Source organism: Balearica regulorum, chromosome 9 (genome assembly GCF_011004875.1).
Source record: "Balearica regulorum gibbericeps isolate bBalReg1 chromosome 9, bBalReg1.pri, whole genome shotgun sequence".
Taxonomy (NCBI): Eukaryota; Metazoa; Chordata; class Aves; order Gruiformes; family Gruidae; genus Balearica; species Balearica regulorum.
Genome location: NC_046192.1, coordinates 29,217,424 through 29,241,333, shown reverse-complemented (window position 1 = coordinate 29,241,333; position 23,910 = coordinate 29,217,424). Strand labels below are relative to the sequence as shown.

Here is a 23,910-nt window from a genome sequence, read left to right as displayed (position 1 = left end):
GGAAAAGCGGGAAGGGCAGACAGCCTGTTCCGTAGCCACTCAGGGCCTGAATCTGATCGTGTTCCGTCACTCCTGATCTCCAGATCATTCCTGATTCAACAGAATCGGGTCCGTAGTAACTGCGGCAACCCAAACCATAGCTTATGACCTAAAGCTGAGGTTGCTCCTCTTTGAGTATTAATGGGGTGGGTTTTTTTCCTCCCAGCAAGCTATGTTAATTGGCCAAGAAAAGAAAGCAAAACAGCAGTCCTTTGATGACGACAGTGCTTTGATGTCTGTATTTTACCCTGACCTAATCTCAGTAATAGGAAAAAAACCAGAAGTTGGGAACTGAAACGATGACACTCGTTAATAAATTTTGTCATTAAAGCACTGAATATTTTTGTTGCTTCACTAAAAAAATCTGGCCTTGAATTTCAGTCTTCTTACAGGCCTGTCTTTTCAGAGACTTTGACCAGTAGTATGTGAACGGGACACGTAGGGTGCATGGGAGTCCTCAGCAAGGCATGCAATTGTTTGCAGTATGCAGTTAGACATGACCTGCAAAGAATGCACAGGAGATTGTCACTGTGTTCTCGTCTCACCTTCTTTTTGATAGGTAAAGAAAGCTTTTTTTGTTTCTTTAAATAATTCTGTTATTTATCTCAGGAATGCCTGTGATGCTCAGTCTGTGACATTCGAGGAAAGCTTTTTGAAATCTCACATAGAAACCACAGGTTTATTCTACCATTTATCATTGCACTGGGTGTTCGATACCCTGCAGCCTTCCAGTGAAGCAAGGCTTCGATTTCTATCACTAAAACCCCCCCCCCCCCCCCCCCTGTATTAATTTAAAAAAAGAAACATGTTCAACCATTTTGGTTCATCTTTTTTCTATTCAGTGAGCAAATGAGGGCACAAGCCAAAATCTTTTGTCTCTGTCACAGCTGAATATTAATAGGTGAGCAGGAAATAATTTTGTCACATTGCTCCTCTCTGGAAGAGACAAAACCACTTCTTGAATTCGAGAGGCTTAGGCACGAAATAGACACTAGGCTGCTCTGCAGTGTTAAGACTGATGTGATTCGCGATATATTCAGGAGGTCTTTTTCTGGGTCTCTGGAGACTGTAACTTCAGAAATGCAGGTATGTGTGAGTTTGGGCAGCTGGTAAGCAGGAATGTTAGCGCTCTGGTTCCCTGAGGTGGCTGGACCCTTCTGAAGGCTGTTGTGCGAAGGAGGACATTTGCCAGATCAGGAACTGGACTCAGAAGTGAGCCTAGTCCTCCAACCTCTGATTGCTCTTCTCTCTGTGTCTTCCCAGGCCATGTACCACTTGTGCTTGAGCCGGCTTCCAGAATAGCTGGCATGAGGCAGCCTGCCAGGAATACGGAAAGCCCCGAGCTGTGGATAACTCCCAACCTGACCTTTTGTACCGAGCCAGTTACCAACAGCTGGGAAAGGTCGCATCACCGGAGCTTTCTCTTGTTAGCAGAAGAATGCGGCTGCTTTTAACAGTTTACTGGACAACCTAGGTCTGTTCGGCAAGCATACCGAATTGCAGGATTGTAGTAGTCGTCTCCTCAGGCTTCATTCAATTGCTGGGGGGGGGGGGGTGTCTCCTTTGGGTGTTCTTGGGCTGGGTTGTTTGTGGGACGGGAGTTGGTGTGCTCTGCCGCTGCTGGCCTCCCGAGGAATTCCTGGTGCCTCTTGCTGCTACATCACATGGCTGCTTTCGCCTGCTCCCACATGAAGATCGTATCAGATTCAGGGCACAGGCACAGGAAAGCAGCAGCTCTTTTATTCTTTAAAGGCCATTTGTAAAAATAAAGGGCTAAATACTGGGTTACTCACACAGGTTTTTTTCTGCTGGCATCAAAGCAAACCCATTTAAATAATTACAACATTTTCCCCATATTTCCTTTACACGAAATTTTTCACAGACCACGCAGCAGTATTAACTGCCAGCTATTGCAATATATTCCAAATGCACTGGAGTATCTGAGTCTTACGTAGTAATGCTGATGCTGAGTAGCTGTTGTGTTTCTACCTAGAAGAGCTCCATGTTGCCGTGATTGGCTTTTGGTTTTTGTTGCAAGTAAAAAATAACAATTCATAGAGTATAATTTTTTCGCTTTACTACCAAAGCGTTACTTCTGTTGATGGAACAGCAGGCTACGTTGAGCAAGCATACGTCAGGATGCAAAGATACTGTAGTCCCAGCTCTGACCACTGTACAGGCCCTCGTCACAGAGAAGATCCTTTGTCCTTCGGTACCTTAATGAGGAATTCCTTTCCACTTTCAGCTCTGATAATGGCAACTACAACGCTTGTCCTAGCAGCTGATCTAGCTAAGGGAGCAGTTGTTTTGTGTGTTTCTTGGAGGCTAGTGCAGTGCTACTGCTACATCTTTCCACTCTGTCATGTTAATGCCAAAAAAGAGTATTTGATTTTCTTAAAAAAACAAACAAACCGACCACAAACCTTGCTTTTTTGTGGTCAGCCCCTGACAAATGCCCTGGACTCTGTTCAGTTGTTTCTATTGAATAATTTCAGCATAAGGCCCTTGTAAAGTTTGCTCTAAAATGGATTCAGTCCAAACCTTTTGTGAGTTAGTAAAGAACAAGTTATAGACAGTAGATCTTTCTTTCTTGTTTAGTATGTATAAGCTCCTTTTACAAGCTCTGCCCAAAGACCATTCAGTTAATTACTCAAGGCACCTTGTTATTTGGAGCCACTGCTTGCAGGGGAAGTGAAACTGCTTTTGAGAAAGCGCACACCGTTCTTTTTGACTGTTTTGTTCCCTGTTGCATGGCCCAGCCGAGCACTGCGTGTTCCTCGCTCGCCAAGGGGAGACCCTCGCTGTGTCTGATTCTCCTGGTGCTCCAGCACAGGAGAGGGATAACTGTCGTGAGGCGAACCACACCTAGGAACGAAATCGAGCAGTGCGAGAGGAGGGTCTGGGTGGCTGCCGGCCGAGGGGAGCGGAGATGACTTCTCTGCTTCCCCATCTGACCAGTCCTTTCCGCATGGGAGTAGGGCTGGGCAGAGGTGGTGCCGGCTGCCATGGGACAGTATACGCTTGTTTTTTCCAAAGTGGGTCACCGACGTGTTCAGGTAAGTGCTGTAAGGTGGTGGTCGTTCAGATCTGTTTTTCAGCGTAGCTGCCAGCTGATGGGCAGCCTTTCTGCTTCCAGCAGAGCCTGGTGTTCCTGAAAGGGCTGGCATATAGCTTTCCTGTCCCCCTTCTCCCAGCCCAGGGGAACAGCAGTCGCATCGCACACCTTTAGGGAACAGCCCTCACTGTCAGGGATCCCTGTGCCCTTCCTTAGGGTGCCCAAGAAGCGGCACGCTGGAGAAGCCTGAGCCAGGTCAGCAGGTGGAGAGGACCAAACACAGGGATGTCGTGGGCAGGCTATGAGGGCTTCCGCCCTTCCGTTAGTCCTGTTCCTGCTCCCCTGCTACAGACTGGGAACTTCCATGCTGCAAGAGCGCTGCAAGAGCTCCCCAGCCTCCCTCGTCCCTTGGCACTGGGCGTGGGGAGCGGGGCACAGCATTTCTTCCTGCCTACAGCCCACGGATGCTGGCCCCCCGCTGCTGCCCCAGGCTGGCCCTGCCAAGGGCTGCGGCTCATGGACACGCAGGTGACCGGCCTGCATGGCTCACGTGCTCTGGGCACACGAGGTGGGAACTGCTTTTCCTCACGTGCCACATTAGTATACAAAGCGGAGGCTTAATGTTAATCCCCTGGAGAGCTGCTGTAGGAGCTGCCTGTTAGGACCGTGGCACAGCAATTAGACCTGGGTGATTAGCGAGGGAGCATTGCGGCTCCGCTCCGGCGCCAAGGGAGCGCGTGTTCTCTTGTGAAGCAAGCGGAGCTGGGCCTGGACATCAGTCTTGGCTTTGGGCGGAGGCACGAGCCAGAGGACGGCTCCCAGGGTGGCTGGTTTCCACTCCTGGCCGAGCAGAGCACGGGTCAGTCACCAGGGCAGGAGTCCGGCGCTCCCCTGAGGAGACGCCGCCCGGCACTGCAGGAGTGGGACCTGTGTGTCGCCATGCCCTGCTGCCAGCGGCTGCAGCCCTTTCCCTCCTCCCCGAGAGGCTCGGTCGTGTTCCTGCCCAGTAAATGCACAGGACAGAGCCACAGCATCTGCCGGCAGTTGTGCCCTCGGAGGAGAGCAGCTCTTTCACATCAGAAAGGAGGAAGCATCCAATCGCAGAGATGGTTGCCTCTCTGTAAAGAGCAAACCAAGTGACCTAATTCGGCACAGCAGCAGCTCTTCGGAGGCGTCCCTCGGCAGGCTCCATGGCAGGCAGTGCTGGAGCTGACTCATCACTTCCAGCATGGCAGAGATTGGAGCTTTCAGGCCCTAAGGATTTCACTGTTTCTTTATTAATTTTAAATTGATTAAAATGAATTTTTAAAATACCAGGAGAGACTTGCCTAAAGAAATGATTATAAAAAAAGAAGGAAATAGTCAGGCTGTGGGAGTTAACTGTGTGCTTAACAATCTCTGGCTCATACAGCTGTGAGCACCCATTGCGGCTTGGAGGCGTCTTATGCCAGCTGGTCTGTCCCGGTGGATTAGCAAAGACAGCATTAATCCGTCATTATTATAAAAAAGTGAGAATTATAAACTGCCCTTGCTTATACCCAGTGCAAACCCACCGGTCTCCTCATCCATGGCAGGATGGCATTACAGGCTTCTGCTCTCGGCTACAAGGCTTTGTCCAGAAGTCAAGATCTCCTGGGGAAGTGCATCCCTGCAGGAGCATCCTGTTCTCTCCCAGCATCGCCCAGTGCCTGATGAATCTCCTCATGTGGTCCAGAGACTCCCTGGGGTAGCCTGTGGGGTGTCTTGTACCAGAACAGGCAGTTGGGTCCTCTGCTCAGCCTCCACATAAGGGTGCCATAGCAAGTGTAGGCAGTAACAGATGGGTGGAGAATCCTTTTTCACACTGTCAGAGGGCAGTTACAAATGAGTTTTTCCCCTGGGCCGTTCTCACTTGCTGTTCATGCCCCCACTCTGCCAGGTGGAAGCTGCCTTACACTGTGAAGCAGGAGGATTCCTGTTCCTTATGACTGCCATCTGCTCCCATGTAACTGCACAAGTCAAGGTTATGCAGATATTTAAAGCTTTTCCCTCTGCCTCTCCCCTTTCACCCTGATGGGGAGGTGGGTGCAGTCTACCGTCCAGCCAGGAGCCCAGGGATGCCTGTGGACCCACCTGAGCCAGCACCACCAAGGAGCCTTCCACGCTTGGTGGACTCCAGAGATACAGGAACCCTCTTCTGGGAGGCTACAGAAACAGGGTCAGAGCCCTCTCCACATGGGGAGTTCTCTCCTGGGAACACCATCCCTCAGCATCCCACCTGCTGCTTTAGAGGGGGAAGGCGGGCAATGACGCTCACCTCCATGGTGCTGCACTGCAAGGAAGCAGGGCAGGGTCTGGCCCTAACTTGTCAGTAGGGTTTGTTCTCCATTCCAATGCTAACTCAGACAGCATAAACAGTAGAAAAATAAATAAGTAAATAAACACCAGCAAATTAAAAACAGAGGCAGGTGGAAAGCTGTGTGGTACTTCAGAGAAGACAGAGCAGGAAGCTGAGAGGAGTGAAGGAGCAGAATATGGAATTCACCTGGAGATAATGAAGCAGCAGGTTTTGTCAGCCCCTTTTATGTCTATCTAAAAAAAGAGACATGCTATTTTAGTGAAACTAAAGAATAAAAATTTAAAAAAAGACACCAGAAAACCTCTGCAAAAACAATTTGACACTTGCTGTTGATTGAAGTAATGGAGCACACAGAGTTCTAAAGGCATCTTTGGTCTGCTTTAAAAATCCCTCTAAAAGATACAGTGATATTACTCATATGCTGTTCACCTATCTGTCTCTTCTCATCTCTAGGTCTCAAAAGCTGAACCGCTCTAAATTCACATGCCAAAGCAGCACCTATTTTTCCTGTCTCTGTGCCCTGCACTCAGCTATCAGTCTTGCCTGCAATGCTGTAAAGCAGATAGTGCTGTAGAAGAGCCTGGCTGATGAGAGACACGCAGTTCCTGTTCACCTCCTTGAGCATCAAGTGGTGTCAACTGGGATGACTGGAGAGGCCCATCTCTTTCCCTCGTCCTCTGAGATCAGGTAGGATGTGTTCATTCTTAGGTTGTGATGCCCCACAGTCAGCAGCAGAGCTCTGTCCTGGGTGGGTCACCACTTCTGTGATGTGCTCCCTCGGGCTTCTCCTCGGAGACCTATGAAAGATGGCAAAGGTCCAGTTTATTTTGTGTGGCATGCGGATTGATGTTTTATCTGAGAGTGGCTTTAACATGTTTTAATTTTTTTGCGACTGAGGTGGTTTCCAAATTAATAAATGATACTAACAAATTCCTTCCTGTGCTTAAACAGACTCAGATTTAGTGTTTTACTCAAATTAGGGAATCATTAAGTAGGGTAAGAAGAACACTGGGTTACAGAATGTTCTTGCTTCATTCATTTTGTCAATTGCAGTTTTAGTTTTAATTATTATAACGCACCATAATGTACTGCTTAATTTACAGTAGCATATTTCTGTACAGTAATGGAATTAGTGACATGAGACTTACTGCAGCACTTGCTGTTTACTCTTTGCTGAGTAATATACATGTTAATTATACGCATATTAGAATGGCTTTAAAATATATATAGACTCAGCTGGAGGGTTAAGGTGGTTTAGACTTGCTTGTTCTTCATGTAGTTAAAAATAGTGTCATCTAAGACCTGATCCTAACGACGTACATGAACCAGTGTGACTATTTGTGGAAGGAAGGTTCTGACAATGTGAAATTCATTCACTCTCTGTAGGGCCAGGCCTTAGCCAGCAGATGCTAAAGAGCACGTTTCAGTGTTTTAAGGGCAATATTCTTGTATAAGGTTATCTTATTCCTATTTCCTTCTAGTTAAAAAATACCTAACAAGACTGCCTTCTCCATCCCGTATGAGTTGCTGCAAAGTCTCTTTAAGCTCTGCCGCTGTTAATGACGAGCACGGGTGTAAAGGTCGGAGAAGTGCTGGCCCTCTGGGCCTGAAACATGACATTGACAAAGCAAAATGCTGTCAGATTCACAAGGCAAACAGACTTGAAAATAGAGAAAATATTTTTTCACATTTTTTAAGTTTTATCACTCAGCTGTGCTATTTGTAGTAGTAGTAGACATAACATTTGCAGAAAGAAATGTGACAGATCTATTCAGCTGGCAATACTAAGTTTCCCTGTACTGATACCGCATCTTGCCAACAATTCCTATCCTGTGGTGAAAGTTGTGTGTAGTTACCTAAAAAGACAACTGGCTGCCTTCATTATGCATTACCGTTTTTTTGAGCCGGAGATAAGACATGCCCAGGTATGCCAGGAATTAAAACAACCCAACACGTCCATTCTTGTTTGGCGAAAATGCTGCCTGGTATTCTCAGAGCAAAACAATTATATTCTCTGTATTGTCACAGGTTCTGCTATTTAGTGGTAATAGCTGTCAAGCATCACAAAAACCCACAACAAAACAAGCAAAGAAAAAAACCAAACAATCGAGGATATTCTTCGTAGCCAGTGCCCTACCCTACTCCCTATTTTGCTTCTTTTAGCTCCAGGCTAAGGACACTGCTGCTGAAACGGGAGTGATTCAACCCCTCCAGCTATACCAGCAGCCAGCCTCCTAGGGTCTGGTTTTCCTGTTCACCCTCTTACAGTGCCGTGCTATGAAACGTGCGTAATCGATGCTTTCTGCAGGCCGCACAGCCTCATGAAGGCAAGGACTGGCTGGATGAACAGAACCCGAGGGGCTTTGCCCCTGAAAATTCAGTGTCTGTGAATAGGTCACATCAAGTAATTGAGCTGCATTTTCTTTCTCCCCGAGACTTCTCTGTAGGAACTGCCGTGGCCTTGCTGGGAGGCCGGAGCGGCGAGGTGCGTCCCTGCGGCGCCTTGCCCGGTAAGCCCTGCTGCGCTCCTCGCCGCCATGCGGGTGGGAGGGCTGGGCCGGGATGCTCAGAAGCTCCTCACACCACTCCTGGGCGACCCGCCAGCCCTTCTGTTGAGTGACGCAGCTCCGGCCCGGCTCCACAGCACCGAAGGGAGAGTCGTGCCCGCACGCTACCGCACGGGGTGAATATGGGGTCTGCCGAGAACGCAGCCCCCTTCGGCCTGCTGAAGGATGAGGGGTCAGGGCGTAAAGCTTTGCCACAAACGCACACCTGGCATTTACACTGGCATCCCTTTGGGAGAGGCCGTGCCACACAGCCTGCAGGTCATTCCCGACTTGCAGCCTCCCCCTTGGACAGGTCGATACAACAGGCGGGTTTTCCAGAAAGTGTGTGACTGAGCAAACCACGCGGGGTGGACAACGGCTCTCTGAATAAACACCAGAGGGGAAGAGCGCTTGGTGGGGATGGGCAAGGGGGACAGGGTGCTCAGAGAGCAATGCAAAGAAGCTGACTTTATCTCATCGTGAAGGGGACCCTAGGGTGGCCTTTGTCTTAGGTAACCAGCTATCAACAGCTGAGTGGATCAACCCGGGGTGTAAATGTCTCCCTGAGTTAGCCAGACTGGGGGGGGAGGACGGAGAGGGGTTACGTGGCTCAGCCCAACCTAGGGTAAAACATCTGAACAACCAGCAGAGGAATTTCAAAGAGGGCAACGGGCTTGAGCTGGCATCAACCCACATATTCCTTGCCAGCAACCAGTGCCATGGCAGTGACCGTATTACGGAGACTGGCAATGGGAATCACACTGGTATGGCAATCCAGCTGCGTATTGAAATTGCTCACTCACATTTGTACTGTGTTTTCAGTATATTTTGCATCCCTCTGCTGTCAGAAATCCTGGGTGCAGATGGCAGCAGGAGTGCCCGGGCGCTGGCAGGGCTGGCAGCTTGAGGCCATCTCACACCGCGTGGTGCTAGCACTTGTTACAGCTCTGCATGCCCCATTCCCGTCTGGTCCCTGACTCCCCGCCCCAGACCGCAGGGAGAGCACCCCTTTCAAACACCGGGGTGTTGGAGTGGTGATATCCCATGGGCGTTATTTAAACATTACAGTACTTTACTGCACAAACATTTGCATTTCAGTAAAGCAAAGTATTACTCAGGGCAAGGACTGATGATGGAGTTTGATCTCCAGTAGATGATGGATAGAAAATGATACATAAAATGTTCCCTTATCAAACACAAAAAGCACTTTCCTGCAGAAAAATGGGAATATAGTATTCAGCCAAGGAATGGAGAATTTCCTCCTTTCTGAAAATTCCTTTTGTCTCTCAATCTGTCAAATTCTAGCCCATTATTAGTTTTCCTACAAGCAATGCTTTCAGCCAAGCATTTTACAAGAAGTTCTGCCCCCTTCTCTTGTGTTACACAAGTCTCAGACATTTTAAGTGATACTGAACTGCACGTCAGTACTGGCATCAAACCCAAGTGTCGCCTTCCACAAGCACCCCAGGCCACAGTAAACAGCACGACACCTGGTTTCACGTGCTACATCCTCTTATCTCTGAGAGCTTAGTGCCCATTATGGACATGACACTTCCCCAAGAAAACTTTAGAAAGACACGATATGCCCTTGCTTAAGTCTCCACAGAATTAATGTCCAGGGTAAAATTTGGGCCATGGTATTTTATGACACCAACTTGTGAATAATTTTGCTTCTAAGCATAAAGGTTTGGGGAAATAAAAACTTCCAGTGCTCCAGATGGAGCAAAGCTAGATCCCTCCATGCCATACTGTGTGAGAGCATATTCAGACTGCAACACAGTTCACAAGCTGCTGGTGCAAATTATTTTTATAGTGGTACCTTTATTTCACACACATCCATCCAGATAAACAAGATTCTGTATTGTTCAGTCAGTAACAGATTCTTTGTGATTTAGTCTTGTTGATTTTTAAAAATTGTTAGCATCAAAATGCTGGCGGTCTATGATTTCTCATCCTTGCTTGTACACCACAACCATTCAGCGTTGGGTTAGTAAAAAACGACCCGTGCCTAAAAATCTGGTCACCCAGGCTCTGCCTGTCATCCTGACCTCCAGAGTACAGTGCTGGTGCCGCTCACAGGCAGCTCGGTGACTCTTGTACTAGAGACGTAGCGAGGCAGCCAGCACTGGCCGTAGGGATGGAATAGTAATTTATGACAGTATTGGCCTCTCTGTCCTCCTGTTAAGGAGAAAACTGCAACAGTTATTTGTGCAAACCATTCAATATGAACTTAAACAGGACTTTGTTAATCCATGTTGGGAGACGCAGAGTCCTTTGGTGGCAGATGGTTTCTCACATTTCTTTAAAGAATGTGTGTGTGTATGTTGCAGAAAGGCAGAAAATAATTGAAAGAATTACTCTTTTCTTTTTCTGCTTCTAATTTGGTCATTAGGGATTTGTTAGACGAAACCTAGGCAATGAAGAAAGTAAGGAAATCTCACCAGGACCAATGCCCACGTGCAGGTACCAAATGCCTGCATGCACCTGAACTCAATTGATGCAAAGAAGCTGAATTTAAAATGCACTGCAGAAAAAACCAGGGCCAGCTGGAGGATTTCCTGTAAGAGAATGGAAAAGCCTGGGGAGGCAGGAGGCAGAGACACTGAGCTGTGATGCATTCCTCCTGGCTGTGAGTAGTGTATCTGGAAGGAAGGGAATGGGAATATCTTGGTTTGGTAATTTGTCCTAGTGAACTCTTCCAGTTAATGCTTTTTTTTTTTCATCTAGCATTCAAAATGCTGGAGGGATTTATATTTTTATATATATATTTAAAGTGTGTGTGTATATAGGGTGAGTTTGAGTACATTTTCATTATAAAAGGCTCCAGAAACACTGTGCTCCTGTCTCTGAGCACAAAGAGAAGCAATAGAAGATACAGATAAGATAACTTGTCAGGGTTACTCTGAGCTAAATAACTTACAGCTGTCTGAGCTGTGTCAGTATTTGATTTGAGAAGAGCGTTTGTTGGTGAGCAGTGGTACCACACGTTTTGGGTTGCTGCTGGAGTGCCACGGAGAGCAGGGAGATGAATGTTTGCCTGCCTGCAGCATCTCCCCACGCTGGGGGAGTGGGTGCCAGGGCTAGAGCTGGTTCCCAGCAGGTGGGGAGGAGAAGAGTTGGACTTGGGGAAACCACTGTGAGAATCCTGGGAAACAGGGTCTGGAGGAGTCAAAGGTGGCTGTAGAGGCTTTTGGCAGGAGCCCTTGCTGTTGGGATGCTGCTGCCAGTGGGCATGCACGCGGCATGGTGCAACCGCTGCCTGTTGCATCCTGTCCTCGCCTGGTCCTCCTGTGACAGCAGCTCAAGGCTGGGGACGCCTGACTGCAGTGGTGCAGGGAGCGAGACCCCGTATGGCTCCTGTGCGGTCACCTCTGGCTTTCCTACAGCGGTGGTGATGGCAGGTGGCACTCTTAGCTCCATAAAACACCTTGTAGGTTTGACTATTTCACAGACTTTAAAGTTGTTAGGTTTCCAATATTGCCTTTACCAGGCATTAACAAAAAAGCTTCTTTAATTCAAGTAAAAAATGCATTTAATTCAGTACTTATCTTGCCGTCTCAATCTTGTCATACCTCTAATTTTAATGTAGGCTGAGTCATTTTCATCCTACTGCTTTAAAATCAGGCTATGGAACATGGTCTTGTTCTGGTATGTTTGGGAACTAGAACATTTTTTTCTCTCTTAGTCAGATCTGTCCTGCCAAGCTTCTATCACTCAGTGCTCTTAGATATAAAAATAACATATAGCTGGGGATGATTTGCAGAGTTAGTTTTATTACTGTAAGCAAAATTGAAACATGATGCCAGCTTACATTATGCAGATTGATTTATAAAAATAAATTAAATGAAAGTATTAGTTCCTGTGAAATATTTAACCTTGTTTTGACATAATTCCTTGGGGAAGAACTTGCATTGTGTATGCAGCGCTGTAGTTATGCACTACTTGCTTTCTCTATTTTGTTTATCTGTGGCCTACTGGTTCCTGCCCTGCCTGCCTGTCAAACCCTTCTCTGAGGCTGCAGTTGTTAATGTTTTTGTGCTTAAAGTACTATATTGTTTGTTTGCTGTTCCTGAAAATATCCGATTTGGGTTTTGCAAACCAAAAGACTTCAATTTGACTTCCACAAACTTGGCGTGGAAAATACAGGTGGAACAGTTGTAGTCTGGCAATGCTATGAACTTTGGAAAGAGTTGTGATGTGAAGCCTTGACAGTACGTAGAGCTATTCCAAAAGCCGTATCTGCAAGTATGTATCCCTGTACGAACGGGGAGAGGTAACAGAAAATACAAGGGGAATGCCACAGGATGCGTGTGATTGTAACGCATCTAAAATATTACACTCCTGGGTCCACAGTTTAGGAAGAACATGGCAAACTAGAAAAATACTGAAAATGGGACAAATCCAAAATTGAACAAGCTTGATCTGTTCAGATACAAAATCTGGTTGTAAATTTGGGCTGATATAATTTTGCAGTCACAGGTTAGTTTCTTCACATGAATTTGAACTGTAAAGCAGTGACTGACTTATTAGGTTTTTAATTATTTTTGCTTTGAGTTCATTTGAACCTGCATCTCAGCAACAACTTGGGCCTTCAGACAACGTGGGTTGTAAAAGAAAAAAATACATGCACGTTATACCGACCTACGTGGAGTTGTATCACCTCTGGGTAACTATGAAGTCCCCGTGCTGCTGCTCCACCCTGGAATGGGTGCTGTCCCGCTTTGCGGGCAGAGGGAGGGGGATGGAAGCAGCCAGGTGAGCCCTGGGGCTCAGCCGTGTGATTGTGATGTTCCTCCCAGGCTGGCACGGGTTTCACCTGCTAACATGAAGCGTGGATTTTGGCCCATAACATGAAATGGAGCTTGGTGAGGGTTTGAATCACAGACTACCAAACAGGCATTAAGATCTCTGCTCACTCTCAGCTATGAGTCAGTCTGCAGAACCGAGAAGCCTCTGGTTTGCTAGGCTGGTCTTGGCTAGACTCGGGGGTAGCCCTTGCTTACAGAGACAGGCTAGCTATTGTGAGCCACGTTAGTGGAAACAACATATCCTTTAAAAGGAAAAAGATAACTTGTTTTTAAGTTGGCTTTATCTGTTTATTTTCTACCTCTGAGTAGTTTCAACCCCAATTTACTGGTCTGCTGTGTGAAAGTAAAGCCTCTCACAATGGCAAAGAAATCCAATACATTATTCAGTAGGGAGGTTTTGTTTGTTTTGTACATAAGTCACTATCTGTTTAACAAGCTGGTTTGGTGGAAAAAAAATGCTAACAATATTATGTATAATTCTGTGTTTTCCCCATTTACAATGGTATATAAGCAACAACAAAAAAAGATGGTAGCAGATTTTTTTATTGCCTTATAGGAAGTCACACCAGGATTAAAGTTTGTAGTGTAAAGGGAATTCATATTATGCCTCTCTGAGGCTACTTACTTATCTGCATTGCCCAAGACCTAAGTATAAATCGAACGCAAGCTCCACATGATCATGGGCAACCTGGGCTAGTGGAGGGTGTCCCTGCCTGCAGCAGGGGGGTTGGAACTGGCTGGTCTTTAAGGTCCCTTCCAACTCAGGCCATTCTGTGAAGGAGAGTAAAGGACATTACCTTGCACCTGTTAGGCATGAGCTTTGGCTCCTCTTTGTGAGGTGGAGCAGGCTTTATTGCGCTGCTGCATTGCCACGCAGCTTTCCAAAAACCCCTCGCTCCCAAGGCACTCCTGTCGCCCTGTGCCGTCCCAGCGGGAGTCGTGGTCCCGCCAGGAGGACCCAGGAAGTCCCTGCATCTGGCTGTGCCTTTCAGTTGTTTGCAAGCAGGTGTCAGCCACTGAAACAGGCTGTGTCTCATTGCCAGTTCCCTAAAAGCTGCCACCTGCAAAAGCTAGTTTCCTGTTTGCAGCCACGGGTTTATCTGCTGTTTCTAAAAAACCTTGCACAAATGGCTCTCCAACCAGCTAGGCAGATGCAGGCTTGCATGTTAATTTAATCTCCTTCCCTAGTGACTGCTGCACTATTATATCTCATATTGTGCAGGGAGCATTCCAGCTCTCTTACAAAATGAGGTGATGGAGCATGATCATCAACTCAAGTCACTTGTCAGGTGCCTTCTAGAGGACAAGGTGAGGCTGAGTGTTTGTAATGCACTCAAGAGGATGTGTTAGTCTGTATTTCTCCATGGCTTCAGTACAACAGTAGACATGGTGTTATCAGAAACACCACTTCCAATATTGAAGATAAATTTATTAAGACAAATGTAGACTAAAGGAATACTTAAAAAATATTAAAGCACACAAAGGTGGATCCTGTGAATAGTGTGTGTCAGGGCAGGGCTTCAAGAAGGTGGTCCCTTTGCACAACCTGCTTATCTAGATTTGGCTTCTAGAAAATTAAATGCACTGGGCTTTGCTAGTGTACTTTAGAGTTTTAAAGCTCTAAACTTTTGAAAGCAAATTCACCATTTGCAATGTAACTGAAAAAAGCAGACATTAGTTGGAATGAAGGTAGTGTTTGGCTAGGCAACAATCTTATGTTCTCAGGCTGTATTTGGGGTGTTCTTAAGGTATTTGATTTTTGCTTAGATGTGCAATAAGCACATTTATACTAGCAAGTTAAATTCATCAGAGTCTTGAGATTAGATTTTTTTTTTAATCTGTCTCTTCCATTGAGCTTTCTTTAAGATTGCAAACCCTTCCTACAGAATTAAGATTTTTCCCAGGGGATGACCAAAAAAAAAAAAGTTGCACTGCTTTCTGCTGCCAAGACTCAAACCAGCTAGTTTGCTGGCAGGAAGAAGGTCATGGTGGCTTCCCCCTCCCCAGTTACCCACTCTTCTCATCTGTCACTTTAAGGAGCATTGTCACTGGCTTGTGGCCTGCTGATGACCAGACAGAATGACTATGCCCTCTGACTCCCGCAGCTCTCCATCTGTCTGTGTACACCTTCCTTTGAGAACCACTGTCCGCAGATCCTTCTTCCTGCCCTCTGCCAGCTCCTTGTGGTGGTGGCTCCACCTGAGCAAGGACTCACTGAAGATGTCTAGGCCGCAGCCACCCGTTCTCTGCTCTATCATCCAAATGGTATGGGCTGCTTTGCTGAAGCCACTGTCTGCTCCTAGCTGAGCTTTCCTGTGCGTCAGTGTGGACTGGCAGCTCTGAGGAGCAGCAGGGCTCTGGATGTGTTCATGGTCGGTGCTTTTCTGAGCACTCTTGGCGTAGGGTAGAGCCAAGAGGAGAGTAGAGAGTGACTAGGCACTGCTGGTGGCCTCGTCTCAAAGGAATCCTCCGCTGATCACTTAGGGAAGCTTTGCAGTCTTTCCGCATCCTGAGGCAGCGGGAAGGACTGAAGCAGGGGCTGGAGTCCAATGAGAAGCAGAGGAGCTCTAGTTCAGCAAAGAATGGGGCCCAAACTCTTGCTTCAAAAAAGAAATCGCTTGCACTTAAAGTTTTTGATGTTGCTTTTGCTTCTCTTACTATATGAAACTGCTACTACTGAGGGCAAGACACAAATCTGTGGACTCAGAATATTTGTGCTCAGTGTATCAAATGAAGTGATGAGCAAGTGACTTTACCTACAGTAATGTATTCCTGTTACACTATGGGAATGATGAAAGTAAGCCTTTGTACTATAATAATCATCAGGTGTGCAGGGGCCTGCAGTAATGCCTTCGACAGTGGTGACATGTCAAGTACGTCAGTGAACTGGCTGCTGGTATGTGCTACTGGATATTTATCTCGTGTTTACCACTGAAGCCTTTAAGCCCAACAGTGTTTTACTTACAAGGCTGGTGAAATATTTCTATGCTCTTGCTGTGATTCCTGCTATGTTTGCAGCAGAGATTTGTTTCACTGTTAGTGTGCTATCTAGGGCTGGGCTTAAATCACAGGTGGCAGCAGTGTGAGCTTGAGCAAGGAGGTAAAGCTTCCCATTCACTTAGGTGGTCCATCTGGCAGCATGCACTAGAGCTTCACCTTGACTCTCTTTTCCTTAACCATAGACATACTATGCCACAACCTGCTTATGCCAGGTAGGATCATAATGACTAAACTTGGTTGATCAGAGGGAAGAAGAGGGCAAGCTAGTAAGCAACATCCTACAGCTCCTATGAGGACAGGCTGAGAGAGTTAGAGTTCTTCAGCCTGGAGAAGAGAAGGCTCCGGGGAGACTTTATTGCAGCCTTTCAGTACTTAAAGGGCACTTATAAGAAGATGGGCACAGACTTTTTAGTAGGGCCTGTAGCAATAGGACAAGGGGTAATGGCTTTAGACTAAAAGAGGGGAGATTCAGACTAGATACAAAGAAGAAATTTGGGTTATAATAAACCACACATATTTGAACAGCCTATAACAAAGCCATGCTTCTGTAGATTTTAGTTTTAACTAAATGAACTGAAAACTAATTTTTTAGAACTCCAAGCAGTTTTTGAGGCATTCATAGACTGGATTGAATTATGTCTTCATTGACCGTAGAGTATAAATTGGGAAACTGTGAGTTTCCAGCTTTCAGAAAGTTGTGACTTTCACTGTTGGTTTTTTTAATCAGCTTTTCTAGCTCTGAAATAATGAAATCTACCAATGCAACTGGAATAGTTTTTCTAAAGATGCATTGTTCTTCTGAGCCTTTACAAAGCCATTTCGGAGCCTTTCACATGCTACAGATAGGAAAAAAAAAAGGTTGGAGCACAGAAGTTTGGGGTTGTGGGGGAGCAGAAGATTGGGGCAGAGGGGTAGATGTCATTTAAATCACTGAAATATGATAGAAAGTTGGGTCCCCTCTAAAGCAAGATCAATAATACCTAGGCAATCTGGATAGCTGTTCACCTGATTTCCTCTTTAAATCTGCTGCTGTTAGAATGCCATGGTCTGTTCCAGCACTTGGATAGCCCTACCTGTAGAAACTCAACCTACATCTCTTCCTCAAAACTAGCCTGTAACTTCTTGAGCTGTACTGGGAAGAAGAAACATGAATTGCTGTCGTCTTCAAAAGGATCTGTTATGCCCACCCTCGGCTTTCTCATTCTAGACTAAACAAGTCACATCCATCCTGTTTCTCACAAAACTGAAGGACAGCTGAAGTTGGAAGGGACCTCTGGAGAGCATCCAGTCCAACTCTTCCCTTCAAAGCAGTGACAACTACAGCAGGTTATGCGGAATATCTCCTGAGCATGGAGACTTGCACAGCCTCCCTGGTAACCTGTTGTTCTGATGCTGGATACCACTGAGAAGAGTTTGTCTCTGTCTTGTTTACTCCCCCCATCAGTTCTTCTACATCAATAAAATCCCCCCTGAGCCTTCTCTTCTCAAGCCTGCATGCTCCCAGCTCTCTCAACATCTCCCTGTATGTCATGTACTTCTGTCCCTTCATCATCCTTTTGTTGGACTCTATCTGGTATGTCCAAGTCTCTCTGGTACTAAGTGATGTTTAATATTGCCAAATCTTGAGATCACACCAGTCCCAACTGCTGTTCTGTTCCCCAGCAAGAGTAACGTCCACAAATACAGTTCTTTCTCAGTGCTTTGCAGGGTGTTTTTCTTGTAGGGAAATGCTCTGTAAGTCACTTCAATCGCTGTATTAACTCTTACGTAAGCCTTTTCCTGGCTGGTTGCTGTGAAATGAGATGTCATGAACTGCAGCCGAAGAATGAAAAATAGGATTTCTTCTCTCCCTGGTACCAGCAGGTTGGTCATTTCAATCTCCCTTCATGAACATAGACTTTAAAAAGTAGAATTACAGATTTCAGAGGCAGAAGATTAAAAGATTTAGAAAATCCTAGGGGAGAAAAAAAAATCCTGCTTCTGGCTGTGGTGGTGAAGTTAGCACCCATTTGATCCATCTGTAGACAGAGAACTCATGTCTCACAAACAGCTGAGGTTACTATGGGTTTGGAGGAACCACGGTGTGCGCTGGTCAAAGAGACTTCTCTAAATGGGAGAAGTAGCAAAACTAAAATAGGGGTTTGTGTGTGGTGGCCAGAATTGAGTAGTGTAAATCAGAAGGGTTTGAGTCCTTGTCTTAATCTTCCCCTTGCTCATTGATCTTGACCAGGTTCCAGCAAGCGTAGCTCTATTCTGGGAAGTCGTTTTGTCACGAGGGCCCAGTGGAGTCCCCGATGTATCACCTTTTGATGACTGCCATGTCCACGTTAGCGCAGTGGTGGGGCAGGCAGCTGGAGGAGAGCACATAAAGACGTGAGCTAGCTTGGCTGTGCAGAGGCTGTGTTGCATTGTGAGGCATGGTTTTGGGGGGCAGTGGAAAGGTTTAGCAGGGTTGGGTTTCTTTTGGTTTGGATTTTTTTTTCCTCACCTCTTTCTGCAAGCACAGCCAGGATCCTCGGAGTATCTTCACATGGATAACTTCATGTGCAGGATGCCAGAACATGAACATGTAGCTCACAAGTTATCCTAAGTTGTCTATGGACAGTGTCTGATGGTGGAGTAAGCTGCCTTTCACCCAGCGCATGCTGAGGATGTCTGCGTAAGGAATTTCTCTGCTGTCTGTTTATGCTGTAGCTCACTGTGAGCTGACTTCTTCAGGCAGGCTGGCTCCAAGCCCCACACCAGATCACTCTGCAGGAGTGGGGATGCCATCAGGCATGCCAGTCCAGTGGCACATGCAGTTTTCTTTACATTAGGTTTTGTGTAATCTGCAGCTCTGGGTTTTTATAAATATCTTTGGCAATGATGAAATACTGCGGTGGTGGGACCATTGTAACTTGTGGTCGCTGCTCCACTGCAGAGATGCTTTGAGACGCTGTTTTCTATTTGCTCTACAGATACAGTTGGGGGGGGGAAAGAGTGTAGGAGGCACACAAAGCCCTCTGGAGAAGCAGCAGAGGACTTCAAGCTGGGTATAGGTACAGTAATTGCTCTGAGTTTATCTGAATTGAGTTAATCATGTAATTGACTTGTTAGAGAGGGTGTCCAATGAAAGGGGTGTCTGGTGACTGAGCAAGGGGTGAGGTGAGAACCGTGGCTGTTACGGAGCAGAGAGGGGGAGAGAGTCAGTGGCTTGTGTTCCTGTGGGTAAATGCAGAACAAACACAAGTGATTATTAACATTCAAAAGCAGCTGATCTGGTGATTGAGAAACTGCCATTTTGCATCTTTGCCTTCAGGAGGAGCTTATTTTCTTGTCTGTAAAATGGGAACAACAGTCCCTGTCCAGAAGCCTCACCATACCATGTGTTAGCAGTCAGAGCCACTGTCTGAAGCAATTTGTCACAATTCCTTTCTTGGGAATCGCAGTATTTCTGTTTGGCAAAGGTACAGCTAACCCAGAAATAAAGGAGTGAAAACAGTAAGTGTGAGATTGTGTGGTGTGCAGGAGGAGGAGACAGCTCGTCCCGATAAACTCTGTGGTGGCATGTTGAGGCAGAGCTGTGAATCTGGTCTGCAGGATGCAATCTAGGATCTGCCTCAGCTCTAACAGTGTATGTGGTAATCGGGCAGTAGTCATGTTGTCTGCTGCCAGTATTCTGGAAAAGGGCTTTAGCACGGACATATGTATCTGATGACAATGGGTTCACGAATGTAGTTAAAGGACCAAAAAACCCACCCCTGAAGACAGCAGATGGACTCTTGTTTCTCCCCTGTGGAGACTCCCCATTTATCGCAGTGGAGGCTGAGGCTTGCGTTTCAGGCAAGGCAGTCCCACAGAGCCTGCCGTGCTGTGGGGGATGCTGATGCAGAGCCTTCTCCTGGGCTCAGCGCTGACTCCCTACCTTGCCTACGCCAGCTGCAGCAGAACTTTCTTCTGGTATTTTCTGGGCATTTGCTGCTTTGGAAGCCTCAGGAGAGGAATCATGAAGGTTTCTGATGCTCGTGGTGTATATATCCTTTTTCTTTTAACCTTCTTCTTCCACAAACTACCTGCTGAAGGCTTGTGTGAACTAAGGACCTTTCAGGTTTCAACATATATCTGGTGCTTCCTTGTGGAGGCTGTTGCATGTCTATAGCACAGATCGTTGCAGGCCTGTACAGGGCGTGCCGGATCAAATGACGTGCTGTCGGGCACAGCTGAGATAGTTTCAGTGAAACTCCTGTCGATGAGACACTTCAGCTGACATCATACCGCGCCATGGGCTGGCTGATATGCCTGTTGGCAAGGGCTGTGTCAGCACCAGCGCGCTCCCTGAGCTGCTGCCCAGGGCTTGGTGTAACATCACTTGTGAGTGGGAATTCTCTCTGCTGCCGGTAGGTTGCATCCCGTGCTGTTACCAGGCAGAGCTTCTTTAAAAAAAATCTCTGGCATCCATCACCAGATCCAGTGACATGGGCTATCTTTAACTATGGGAGTATTCTCTAACCATCTCCACACCAAATAGTGCTCAGCATCCTACTTCCCTTGCACAGGGATGCTGTGAGGATGAATCTAGTCAGGTATATCAGAGGCATCTACTTCCGCAGCATCCAGACGCCTCACAGGCATTTGATTATAGTAACATCTGCCTCATCAAACACGCAGAGGGACAAAATAATTGTAAGGGGATGCTGTTCCTTTTTCAACACTTAATTTCTCTTTTATTGCTTGGGTTAGAGCCTTTGTTCCAAACACAGTCCAAACTGCCTTTGAAATCAGAAATGTGTCTGCACCCAGATGCACCACATTATTTCCTTTCTTTTTCAAATAGTCTAATTGTTTTTCTCCCTTTCTTCTTAAAGCAAGCAGCCTCTGGGGTGTTTTGCAGTACTACTGATGTTTAACGTGAAGAGGCTAAGAAACTGATGTATGCAATGACGAAGTCACTTTCACAAGGTCAGACGGCAATTCACTGGCAATGCCAAGAATAGCACCCCAAGTCTCTTGGCTCTCTCTAGCCCACCCTAAACATTGCAGCCTGCCTTTTTCCTGGTGAGCATGATCTGATTCATAATGCAGCAGTTCTGCTGTAAGGCTGGCTACCTCTCTGTGAGCTGCTGCTGCAGAGAAAAGCAGTCAGGCTGAGGCAGCAACAGAGATTGCACACGTCTGTAGCAGAAAGTCTAAACCCCAGAAACAGTATTTAGCAGCTTATCTTATCTACAGATAAGCTCATAAAATGTACTGACTGGTTAAAAATAGGTTTTAAAGTTCTTGGCAACCATGTCGAACTTCATATTCTTTGGGTTTTTCACTGCAGTACAAAAATACTATTTCAATGATTCTGATTCATATTGGCTTTTTCTGGTCTTTCTGGAAAAGTACCAAATTATTGATGGGTGGGGGTTTTTTGCTTTTAATTGTGCTCCTGAGTGCTAAACCTATTCCTGCTATTTGCTTGCAGTATGTTTAGGCAAATGCAAATGTAAGTGGTTATTCAGAGCCTTTGGCACTCTGAACAGAATGTACTGAACTCCCGGGGCTTGTTACAAAGCCTCAGCCTCCAGCACTAACAAAGCCTGTGCAGTCAATAGCTAAAATATGAAAACTACCTGGGCTTGACAGAGGGAATTTGGAGGATCTGGGAAGATCATGAACTCAAACCCAGTTTTTGTCCTGTGGACTGGGTAAATGAAATGAGGGGGCTCCTGTGTGCTGGCAGCTAAGGGTGCTCTCGAGAGGCTAGCCACGCTGTGTGTGCACACACTGCCTGTAACGCTGGGGCTGGCTTGGTTTAACACTGTGGTCTGTGGATCCTTTGCAGTGTGTAGTATACTGATGAAGTTCTTGTCGTATCAACACTCAGCTCAACGTGTTCCTGAATCATAATGGAGGCTTTCCTTCTATGAACACCACAGTCGTTGGAAGTGAAGCAAAACAGTATGAAGCCACTGCCTGCTGTGTGTCCCTTGGCAGCAGCTCGGGATTTTTACAGTTGTTTGCCTTGTTACTCAACCTATTTTAAGCTCCGATGGAATAAGGATGGCATTTGATCACAGTACTGGGCACAACTGTTTGGCGTTTATAACCCATGTTTTCAACCAGAAGCTTTTTCCGTATATGCTCGTGTCTTCAACTAACTTTAGACTCGTGGCTTTAGACTCGCGTCCTCTTTTGCTGGCCTTTGCTATTGCCTCTTATGAGAGCTCCCTGCTTTCACTCAGACGGGTGGTGTTTACCCAGGTGAGAACCCCCAAAGGAGGGAGCATAGTGGTGACTGGGGGGGGGCATGCACACTGAACAGAGCACTTCCAGCCTCCATCCTTGTCTGGCTCACATGATGGGAGTTAAGGATGTCTTTTTATTGTCATCTCTACATGTGTGCCAGCATCTTCTGATCTTGGTGCTGATCTTAGGTTTATTGAGTAGGTGGCATATTATGTAAAGACTTTAATCTAGTGGTACAGGATAAATCTCTCCCATTGTGGAAATGATCAGCTGCTAATGCTGCTTCAGTGTTCGTCTACCTGTAGTATGCTGAATGAGCAGCCTCCATCTACCATATAAAATACTCTTAAAACTGGTGCTCTGCATTTTACCCACAGGCCTGAGACTTCTGAGAGCAGCCTGCCCTGCAAACCTGGTCCCTCAGCTTTTTAGCGGCTTAGATGCATTTATGGATAGCAGTGAAGTTTTAGTCTGCTGTCACTTGTTTTAATACTGTGCAGAGCAAGGCAGAAGGCTTGTTTCTTCTTGCAAGTGAATGCAGCTAGGAGATGAATGTTTGCCATCTGGGAGGAAAACCAGAACTGGCAGTAACGTGAAGTCAGGGCTGGAGGAAAGAGAAAGGAAGCACTCAGTTGAGAGAGGGCCAGAGTACAGAGAGGAGGAGAGGCAGGTAGTGAGATGTCTGTCGTGGTTGTCTCTCGTCTCCCTATGTAATAATCTAAGGAACTTGGGAAAGTAAATCACCAAAGCTGCTGCTTTACACTTGCTTCACAACTAGTCTTTGGGTGGTAAGGAAACCTATGGGACCTCTTTGCTGCTTTATTCCATACAAGTGTTTTTCAAGGCCCACGCAGATAACTAATACCCATAAAACTAACATGCATTTACTGTGATCTGAAATTAGATTTCTACCCATATATTCCCCTACTTTCATGTTTTGATGGCTGAGTTTTTATCAAAACTCTGCATTTTGTTTTTCCAGGCTGCACAGGCATGTATCAGCTTTGGGGTAACTGTGCATCACAGTCATATACACAAATATCTGATTCTTGTGACACCCTGGGACTGGGGTTGGAGACCTCACTCTAACCTGTGAAATGAGGAGCCCAGTTACGGGGCTGCTGGGTTATCGTGCAAGCTGGTGCTTGGTGTGTGAAAGAAAATCACATTCTGCATGAAGTAAAATTACAGCTGCTGAAACCTCTGTGCTGTATATAATGTAGGTTAGAAAGAAATCTGGAACAGCTGGTACGTTACCGTAAACTACAGTTTGTGCTGTTGGGCCTGAAGAGACAACCTGTTACTGCAAATGCTGTTTCCTCCTGGAAAACCTTTGCTTGCACTAGAGAGGCAAGCTAAGCCATTTGGCCAAACACAGGTACGTAACGGCCAAAAAGCCATGTATGCAGTCACTAAAGACAATGCTGTTTGAGCCAACTTTTAATGAGAAATACAAATAATTTGATCATTAAAAAAATCTAGTTAATTGTCTAAATTTAGAGTACAGCCAAATGAACCAAAAGCTAATGCAAAAAAGGAAGTTCAAGCCATTTGTGGGAAGGGAAGTGGCCTTCACCGCTGCTTCCTCCTTAGTATTCCCAGTAGCATCCAGGACTGTGTGTGCATCATGCACCCAGGAAAAAATGGGATATTTCAGTACTTAACAAAGACTTTTTAAACTGGAGCATGGAGTGCTGAGGTGTGTGGGAGGCAAGCAGGCCACTGACTGCTCGCAGTGGTGGGGTCCCGCTGGCTCTCGGGGGTGGTAACAGGCAGCGTGGCTTGAGGGAGAGGTCTCCAGAGGAGATCTGCACGTGTGTCCTGGTGCTGGCAGCACGCTCTCTGTCTCGGAGCTGTCTGTCCCCTCCTGGCCTTCCCATGGAAGACCTGGGAAGGTGAGGAGCTGACACCAGG

General features: G+C 46.4%; 1 long non-coding RNA gene across 7 annotated transcripts in view; it reads left to right on the top strand.

Moving 5' to 3' along the window:
• Positions 1-5: 5 nt before the first annotated feature.
• Positions 6-23,910, top strand: part of LOC142602971 (uncharacterized) — a 54,044-nt gene continuing 30,139 nt past the window's right edge. For all 7 annotated transcript variants that reach the window (XR_012836837.1, XR_012836839.1, XR_012836841.1 and 4 more), the window contains exons 1-2: positions 6-108; positions 5,886-6,119. This is a non-coding gene — a long non-coding RNA (uncharacterized LOC142602971). The remainder of the gene's footprint in view (positions 109-5,885; positions 6,120-23,910) is intronic.